Source organism: Pygocentrus nattereri, chromosome 14, assembly GCF_015220715.1.
Source record: "Pygocentrus nattereri isolate fPygNat1 chromosome 14, fPygNat1.pri, whole genome shotgun sequence".
NCBI classification, from domain to species: domain Eukaryota; kingdom Metazoa; phylum Chordata; class Actinopteri; order Characiformes; family Serrasalmidae; genus Pygocentrus; species Pygocentrus nattereri.
In genome coordinates this window covers 17,674,235-17,685,000 of record NC_051224.1, presented here as the reverse complement: position 1 = coordinate 17,685,000, position 10,766 = coordinate 17,674,235, and positions in this window count along the sequence as shown.

Sequence of the window (10,766 nt, the reverse complement as noted above, 5' to 3'; positions counted from 1 at the left end):
AGTGAATAAATGAGTGAACGAGTATGACTGAAGATTCTATACTGAAGAGTCAAAGACTAATAACATACTAATAATCACAGGATTCTAAAGAATCAGATGATTCAATTCTGAAGAAACAGTTGATTCTGTGCTAAAGAAGTTTCTACACTAAAGAATCAAAAGATTCTATACTAAAGAATGAGAAGATTTGCTTCTAAAGAATCAGAAGATTCTATACTAATTAATCAGAATATTCAGAATAATTAGAAACTGGAGATTCTATACTAAAGAATCAGATAATTATTTTCTAAAGATTCAGAAGGTTCTAAAGAATCATAAGATTTTAAAGAATCATAAGATTGAAAAGACTGAAGATTGTATTGTAAAGTATCAGAAGATTTAATTCTGATAAATGAGTGAAAAAGTAAATAAACGAATGTGAGTGTGGATAAAAGTGTGTGTGAGTGAATATCATAGTCTTTTCTTTTGTATTGAATTTTTTTCTTTGAGGTCCACTTATGATGTTTTGTGTAGGTTTATGTCCCAACAATAGTCATAATTAGTTTTTGAATTAGTTTTAGTCATAATTATTTTTTTTCCAGCCTCTCTTTATATAGCATTTTTTGCTACAGTGCCTTTAAGACTGATATATATGAAAATGAGCTCTGTTCTGTTTGGTTGCCATGTACTGTTCAAAAAGCTTTCTGAGCTTTTATATTTCTTGTAACTTTAACCAGGAATTGCCAGAGCTGAACTGCGGTGAATTTAAGTGCATTGGTTTTTGTGACATCATTTTGTGAATTCATAACAAAACATTGTTTAAATGTGTAGTTTCTATATGGACACCAGGGGCTGAATATAGACTCGGAAGTGGACTGTACTTTTCCAAAATCTAACAATGTTTACATCAAACTGTTACATTTTTTTTAAAAGGTAAAGCTGGGCATTTTGGTGTTTGAGAGGTGGGAAAGTGTTGAGGGAGGATTTCCCATCAGCCTGTGCACAATGCTGCTACTGAAACACCTGGAGGTCTGAACCCACCAGCACACAGCAAAACTCACTCATCCCACGCACACTATCTCCCACCACGATTGTAACAAACACCGGAGCGGCCCCCTCTGCTGACCAACAACATCCACAGCATCTCATACATGCAAACAAGCCAGAATCAGCAGTGATATGAGAAATGAAAATTATAGTTTATAATTATCAGAAGCTGAAATCAGAAATCAGCCCCTTACACTCATACGAGGAGCAAGACCCTTTTCTGTCATGACCTCCATTAGCTGTGAAAACAAGACTTTCCCAGACTGATCAACAAGCTGCAGAGGAGATAAGAGAAGATATAGGCCAGAGCAGCCTGTTCCCTTCACACACACAATCACACACACACACACACACACACACACACACACACACACACATACACACTATGCATCAACTACTCACCTAGATTCCTAGGTCATACCTGAACAGAGGAGAAATACATTAAAATCTTCTGAATCTTTATAATAGAATCTTCATATTATTTACAATAGAATTTTTAGAATCTTCAGAATATTTTCAGATTGTTTAGAATAGAATCTTCAAAGTAGGAATATTCAATCATTGGACTCTCCTAATTTATTAGAACAGAATCTTCAGCATTTTCAGAATTGAGTCTTCAGGGTCTTTAGTCTTTAATTTTCCAATTATTTAGAGCAGAACATTCAAGTATTTTTAGTCTTTAAAATGTTCGGATTCTTCAGGAAATATTTTCAATTATGTTAAACAGAATCTTCTGATATTTTTTAATGCATTCTTTAATGTTTTAGTATAGAACCTTCAGAACCCACAAGAAAAGGGCCCACCAGCATGAGGCACAATCAAGCTGCTTACATTTAAGATTCAAGATTCAAGAGTTTTGTCATATGCACAGCAGAACAGGCAGTTACACTCTTCAATGAAATTCCTACTTTGCTGTTCCTCCATTCAACAAATCTTGATATAATCTTAGAAGAAAATAGAAAAAAAATAAATTAAAAATAGAAAATATAAGAATAACACTGAAAACAATAGTGAAAAAGTACAATTTTATGTGCAAAGTTGAAAGAAAAATTAAAGTTACATGTGCATATGTGCAAGTATGTAGAGCAGCTGTTCATAAGGTGCATGTTACATGACCTCTTCAGTGTGTGGACATCATGAGTTGTCAATCAGTGCAGGAGGGTAAAGGGAGAATGCCCACCCTGAAGAGAGAAGGAAAGAAAGGTAGAGAGTCACTCATCTCTTCAGAAGTATGATGCTGGGGGGGCAAAGGTGTCACATCTCACAGGTAGTGCAGCCACAGGGCACAGTGTGTGTTTGTATGTGGCTGGCAGCTGCATGATCTGCGTTCTTCATGTTTGTTGAGGGAAAGCAGAATGACAGAGTGACACAAAAAGAAGCAAGAGAGAGAGAAAACAAAGAAATGAAGTGTTTGTAAGATTTCAGCTTTGACTCACATCTGGGTGGTGCTCTCAGATGTATTCCGTACTTTTTCGTCTTTCTCTCCGTGACACACACGTACTTTCAGCCACACAGACCACAGATACGAAAGCATGAATCATGATGAGTCTTTGCTTTCCCCCTTATCATCTCAGAGCTTCAAACAGACCCACTTCACTTCCCTCAGATGAGGAGTGTGTGTGTGTGTGTGTGTGTGTGTGTGTGTGTGTGTGTGTGTGTGTGTGTGTGTGTGTGTGTGTGTGTGTGTGTGTGTGTGTGTGTGTGTGTTCAGAAGAAAAAAGGATGAACTGAGGATAAAATGAAGGAAAAGAACGCTTGGCATCCAGCCCCCTCTGGCCCTGGAGCCATTGCAGTGCCCCCCCTTGTCCCGCCTGTCGCTCCATCTTTCAGCTGCCTGTAATCTCCCAATGCACTACACATTATAAAAAAGTATGTATAATTAAATATTCCCTTCATATAATATATATATATATATATATATATATATATATATATATATATATATATATATATATATAAAAACGAAAGCAGAAAACCAATTTAGGGAACAGTTATCTGTTTTCATGATGTCTTGTTATGGTAGTAAAACATTCAAATGATAAATAATACATATTGTAAATATAATTTTATTCCAGTATAATCTGCACTGATGCATACACCCATAGGCTGTGTCTGAAACCATGTGATACCACAAATCTTGTATGTCAAAATATTACACCATCACTGGTAATGTATTCATTAAAATAACATAAGATAAGATAATCCTTTATTAGTTCTTAAACAGGGAATTTCTCAGTGTTACAGCAGCAAAGGGACAGCAAGGCACTCAAGAAAAGAAGGAAGTAACAAGAAGAGAATTAACAAGCAAGTAATAAAGCTTGTTAATATAGTTAGTATAGTGTTGTAGAATTGGTACAGAATATGACACAGAGGAGACCATGATACTGCCATGAGAAGTGCTCGTTATAAACACCAGGGCAGACAGGTACATACAAAGCACTGACCACTCGCCACAAGCTTCACCTTAACTGTGACCAACCCACACAAACACAAATCACGCTAACAACCTACATCTCCTGACACAGAACAACATAAATAACACAACAACACACTTTAGACTACTAAACAGCAACATTAACAACAAATCCCTTTTTAGGAGGGTGCGCATTTACCCTGAGCCTCCGTGGTGGCCACTCGCACGGTCACATCTTCCGCACATCTAGGAGCCACTGTCAGCACTAGCTCTTATGCTTTCATGTTGCCACAGTGTATTATAGCACAATGTAAACAGTATAGCATAGTATAGTACAGTATGGTGTAGCATTGTAAAGCATAGTGTAATTTAGTATAGTAAATTATATTGTAGTGTAGTATATAAGACAAAGAAGTGTAACATAGTATAGTATAGTATAGTATAGTATAGTATAGTATAGTATAGTATAGTATAGTACTTGCAGAAATTTACTGCTCTGTAATGTGTTTAGTGTGTTATATGTCATTATTTTCTGAATTGTGTGTCTGTACTGTGACTGTATTTAAAACATTCTTCTGTCTATTCTTGTTTATCTTCACATGGTCTTGTCTTTCTCACTTGTCACTTGTCATGTATAGGCTGAGATTAATCTTTGCATCAGTCCTGCTATAAAACTGCATTAGCCCAGTGTGTTACAAGCTGGCTAGGTGTCTGGTACCTGTGGGCACAAACGAATAAAGTTCACTTCTCCAGACATACGGCTGGTCCCCTGGTTAACTTAGGGTTTGGATTCTTCAAGTGGTGCCCTTATCCGGATTAGACATCTCATCTCTATGCTGTATGTGAGTGCCCATTTCGAGGCAAACCCTGAAATCAGTAAGTTATCCTCCTCTCATTAACAGAACGGAGGGGAAGACCGCAGTAGTGTGTTTAGGCCTGTATTGTGGCCTGTTGCTGTTGCTGTAAGCCCATGGCAGGAGGAAAGTCTATCACACAGAGGAGGTGGCACCTGATTGGTCTGATAATGTTTTCATTGTCAGAGTGGATGAACAGTTATGTAAACATATAGACTCACCTAGTTTGGACAGATACTATCAAAAGAATGTGCCTATTCATTCAGATAAAATATGGTCCCTAGCTGAGAAGCTAAAAATGTCATTCTGAGAGAAAACTGGCAGAGCATGTCTTAATGCATGCTGCCTCCAAGGCAAAATAGGCCTGTGGCGGTATAGTTTGATGCTTTAAAATAAGTCTTGAACAATCTTGTCTAATACAGTGACTGGGTCTAATCTCCCTGGATATCTCAGGGTTGAGTTTTGGATACAACTGAAGCTGTTTTTAAAAGTCCAAAGTAGCGCTGACCTCTGCCCTGTACTGGGGTCTGTGCAAGTTATATGCTTGTCTTGTGTTGACATGGTGGCATTAGGTGTCATCAATCAGCTTATGGGGCAAGGTCTTATAGTTTTATTTTTATGCCTGAATGGGTCTAAATCTCTTGCAGATTGTGGCTAACTAAAGGTTAAACATGTCAACCTGACTAGGTTTTTTTCTTGTCTGAATACTATGCAGTGTAAGTTAAAAATGCAGCATTGCCAGGTATTCAACACATTGTGGAGGCTTTGGTTAGACAAATCCTTCACCTATATACAAGGCAAATTTTTGATAGCATCCTAAAACGCAGAGGAACATGAACATGACTTGCTAGATTTGTTAGAATACATACCTTCGTTAGGACACAAAGCACTATAAGAAAAAAGCTTAATCAATCCTCTGTTCACTATTTAGGACAGCTGGTTTTACAGGCTCAGGAGTCAATTTTACCTGACTGTTGTGCCACAGTATGTGCTATTTTATGACCTGATACATTAGCACAGCTGTAGTCTTTTGTGGGGTTGTGCAATTACTGACAACTTTGAATTGAGGTTTATGCGAAAATCTGTTTAACCATTATATGATCTAACTAAAACAGAAAATCTGACTTTTAAAACAAGAAAGAAAACTTTCAGCTAAATGATGATCAGTAATGAGTTTTCATTCTCTTAAACCTGCAGTATGCAGTGCCCTAGGTCTAGCGAACATGGAACTACTGTTCATACTGTATGTTTCACTAGGGTTTGCGTCTAGCTGTTTAACTCAAACTCATGGTGACAAAGAGAGGTCTATGTTTTATTACTCTGCTAAAATAGACATGGTAATGCTTGGAATGTCACCTGCCTGAGAGCAACCCAGGCAAACTATTGGTGTGGTTTTAGCTGTTGCTCCTAATTTTATGGATCATGTTCTCACTGAAACGTCTACACTGAGTTTCCTCTTTGCTCTTACAGGACAGGATCATTTCAGTGAGAGCACAAAGGTGGGGTAATAGGCTTGCTAGTTTTAAGTGGCCCTAATTTATTTATCAAAAAGGGTACCTGTAAATGTTATTTGCAGTCTTTTGGTGCAAATATTTGGAATATAATTCAGCTTATTGTAATTGTGAAATATGGGTTTATAGTTCTGTGCAAAGTATGTATGCAAAACGCCTTTGCCAAATGTTAATTTTATGGGTAAATGCTGATGGTCCAGTATGACAACAGACAGCACACAGGGTGAGCTGTCACAAAGCAGTATGTAGAAACAGCTACAGGTAGATTGCTGGATCACCTGTGTTTTTACTAAAGATTTTAAAAGGGAATGGCTGGTCATGGCAAATGCCACTATTACGGTTTGTTATGAAAGCTGCAGACATACGTTATGTCTGATAGTTCTACTGCAATACTGTCAGACTTTATCTGAAGCTGTTGCTCAGAAACAGGTGTTGGATACATAAGAATGTATTTGTCTGTTTTGTCAGGACATTTTGCAACTAATTATTGTACAAGTTTAAGGCAAGCAACACTAACTGTGGTAGTTCTATCAACCATCTGCTAAATTTTCATATTAGTGCTTTAGGCCATGCTAGCCCTACCAGCCACAGACAATGACGTACTTTACCTGTGCTGTATTGTAATGCTTTGTTATTCATATTTTTGAAGGTATTCAGGGTCAACAGGGTCATTATACACACACCTGGACAACACCTTCTGCCTCTGGTACTCAGGTGTGTGTGTGATAGAAGAAGACTGAATGATGTCTTGTCGCTGGAGGAAAAGTAAGGTCGACCCATGTAACCTCAGACAGAAAAAAAACGGCGCCAACGTAAGACACATCAGTCAGGCTTAAAGAGCCCCCCTCCTTTTTATATTCACTCTGTCCGGTTTAATGCAGTACATCTGACTTAAGGTTTTGCTGGTTAGATAATCATCTCTGCTTGACTTTCTCTTTTTAATTTTTTCACTTGTGTACCAATTCATTTTTTTTGATAATGTAAGTGCTCTCCCCTCTCTGTCTCAAAATATCGCTTATGCCCTCAGGTATTGTTATGACAGAGAGAGAAGGAAAAAGAGAGATGGAGAGGGTGAGAGAGAGCATGAAGGAGCATGAATGGAGCGAGTGTTGGGGGGGCTGAGGGGGCGGCTGTGTGAGCAGGGGTTGAAAAAGAGGGGACTGTTAGAGAAAAGTAGCCTGGAGAGACAAGAATCAAGCAGCAACTATCATTTACAAAAAACTTCCATTCTGCTGCCTGTCTGAACTGTTACAGAGACTCTGAGAAACATCACACACACCCCACACACACGTACGCACACATACACCACACACACACACACACATATACACCACACACACACCACACACACACACACACACACGTACGCACACATACACCACACACACACATACCACACACACACACACACACACACACACATACACCACACACATGTATGCACACATACACCACGCACACACACACACACACAAACATTGGTTTGTTTTTACACGAAGTCAGGACATCGGGTTACCCATTAGTTTAACACACACACATATATATATATAAATATACAGTTTTACACACATTGTTAAATTGTGAAGGGAAAGTTTTTCAAAATACACAAAAAAATGGAGCTACAAGATGTAATAATATATATATATATATATATATATATATATATATATATATATATATATATATATATATATATATATATATATAATTAAAATGTATATTGCTGCTGTCGAAACAATATCACATATCTCCAAAATTACAACTTTACAGGAGAAGGAAAAAACCTACTTTACGTTTAATGTAAATCAATGGAACCAGACTTTTTTCCAAGTAGTTTTGGGTCATTTCTGTTGGCCTATTCATCTTGAAATGTGCACACAATATAAAGGACCAAGGGTATTTTCAACTTATGTCAAAAACTGAAAAATGATGAAAATGGAGATACAAGGTTTTATTGCAACAGCAGCGATGTGTTATTGTTGTTATTATTATTATTATTATTATTATTATTAGCACTCTTTTTCTCTGTGAACACACCTAGTGACATGCAGACATTCTTGTATTCAAGTACTTTCTTTAGATGATACCATGGAACTGCGTGTTAACACAGCTAACCTGCAGGTTCATCTACTGTAAGTGCAATGTGAAACACAAAAGCAGGAGATCAGGGCTGTGCAAGACAACATGATGGCAAATTCAAAAACAGCACAAGTCAGTGTGGTATTTTCTGTGTACTGCTCAAGGCTGAAATTCTCTCTCACTCATCACACATCTCATGAGAAGGCATTGTTGATTTTTCACCACCACAGGGCAAAAAATCCCAACCACAACTTAATATTGGGAAATCAGTGTCTCTTTCACCCACTCAGTCACGTCAAAACTGAGATGAACAAGTCAACAAACACTGTCACTTAGAGTCTCTCTCTCTCTCTCTCTCTCTCTCTCTCTCTCTCTCTCTCCTTATCCTTTGGAAAGTTTGATATCACCACTCAAGTCTGTGACTCCAGGCATGGGAGGCTCCACTGTGCTGTCCTCTGATACAGAACTGCGGAAACCAGTGTAATTAGACAAAGACAGGACTGGTGTGGAAGTTGACAAAATCTAGCCCCAAGATGCTCCGTCATTATTCTTTCCTGTCAGTGACGCTCCCATGATGGCGAGTCAAAACTCCAGACTCCAGGTGCCAGTTTCATCCTTAGAGGAAAATAGCATTTGATTTTATAAAATAGCACAATTGGTGGGTGATTCAGCTTACAGGAAAATGAGGTGTCCATCAATATAGCTGTCACACATGTGAGGGGGGAATTACACAGTTCTGAGTCTATTTGGCGGTAATGTTGCACCAAATGGGCCAAATGGAATTTTGCCATTCAGGGTTGATTCATGTCTATAAGGGTCATTCCCACCCTAACAAAACAATACACGATAATGCGTTAATCAGATCGAGTTTAAGCAGGTTTTAAGCAACTCATTCTTATCACACTGTTTAATAATTAATTTACTATTATAAGTAGTAATAGTACTAATGATCTTATTATTATTATTATTATTATTATTATTATTATTATTATAAAGCAGCAGTAGCTTGTTCATATCTTCTTGCTGTTTCAAGGCAGAATATATATTTTTAAAACTCATTTCAGCAAGTAAATTAAAAACAAGTCAAAAAATTTGTCAGACAGCATCAGTAAAATGAATATAAAGTGAAGTGGTGCACTGCAGAGAAACTTACCAGCTCAGCTTTATTTTGCTCTGCTTTAAGCTTATAAAGTCAGCTGCTTTTCTCAAATCTCCAGCAGGAAACTTTTCTGCAAAAGTAGAATACTTTCTTGAAAAATGTCTTTCAACAGTCAACTTCTTGTGAGACAGAGGTCAGCTTCTTGCTTAAATTTTCCCATTCCACCTTAAAAGGTGCCTGAGGCGCTAGAAAGTAACTGCTTCACCACTTAAGTAGGAACAGGAAAATTTGAACAAGAAGCTGATGAATGAGATGCTAACTTCATCTTTGTGACCAGCTGGAGTGCTTATAAATTTATCCATTTATCCATTTATCTCCAAATTATCAAGCTTTGACTTAAATTTTTCTCTTTGCCTTTTCGTTAGCTACTAGCTAGGCAAGATTGCTGTCCGTGTTCCTATGGTGACGCTGATCTTCAGAGTTGAAGCTTGGAGAATTAGCAGTTATAGCGAACATTAACACCAGCACTTAAGACCATTTATTGTTAAAACTGTGTTGAACAATCAGCCATGATTTATTTTACTGTAAAGGAGGATCATTACCTACAAACCTTAATTGTGCTGTGCAGCTGCAACAGGGCACTAAAAGAGTCACATGTTGCTGGCCCCTAGTCTAGACCAAGACTAAGGTGTCTTTGCAGCGTTGCTGATAGTAAACAGGGGTTGTCTACAATACAAATATTACCGTTTTATTTAATATATAGTGTTTTTTATAAAATACATTTGAAAATGTATGAAAATGTCCAAAAATTGTTATGTCATGCATTTCTTTTTATTATGTGTTTCCAAAACGCCCAGCAAACCTACATGTGTCTGAGTTTTTATATATGATGATGATGATGATGATGATGATGGCTGTGTTGCGCCATCATATTTAGATATCTTTTTAAGGCCTACAACCTTTGTGACACCGTCCATTTCAAAAGGAGAATGACCCATAAGTAAAAATAAAACTAAGCAGCAGAAAACTTGCATTCCCCCATAGATTTCACTACATCAGAGGTCACTAATAGTCCGAGTCCAGACCCAGACGCTGTCCAATGCGGACCTGGACCTGTAATCAATAAAGTGTGGAGAATTATTTCATCTTGACCAGGTGGTCGTATTTTAATCGGTGTAACTTTTCTAGCCTTTACGTTAGCTATAGCGCCAAGGAAACTCACATACCAATCGTATGCATTGTAAATAGCTCAAGTGACGTTCTCAGCCAATCAGATCTGCGCATGAGCCCTGAGACCTGAGTAATGGATACTCACACGGGGAGGGACGAGGCGAGAAACAGCAGTTGGAGAAGAAAGTGAGTCAGAGGGAGGTTGTTTCTCATGATGTGAAAAAAGAAAAAAAAAAAAAAAACTGACTGCTTCATTTGATTTGACATTCATTTGTCGACTACATAAGATGTGGATATAACTACTAGGCTACTTCAGTTTACAGTAAATGGCAATTGATGCCAATTATGATGAAACTTTCTCTAACTGGACCTTATTGAATTTTAATTAAATCCCCCAGCACTACATGCTCGGAATGGGAGGGGTGAGGGAGGAGTATTCAGTTGCTCTGAAATCTGCCACCTCACCGCTAGATGGCATTAAATCCCACACACTACACCTTTAAACGCTTCGGACGTCAGGTTCCTATCATCGCTGCTGTGGACAATTCTGACTTGGCAGGTTTCCTTAGAATGGCATATTTCACATCAAACCACAACTTCGAACAACTTTGCTT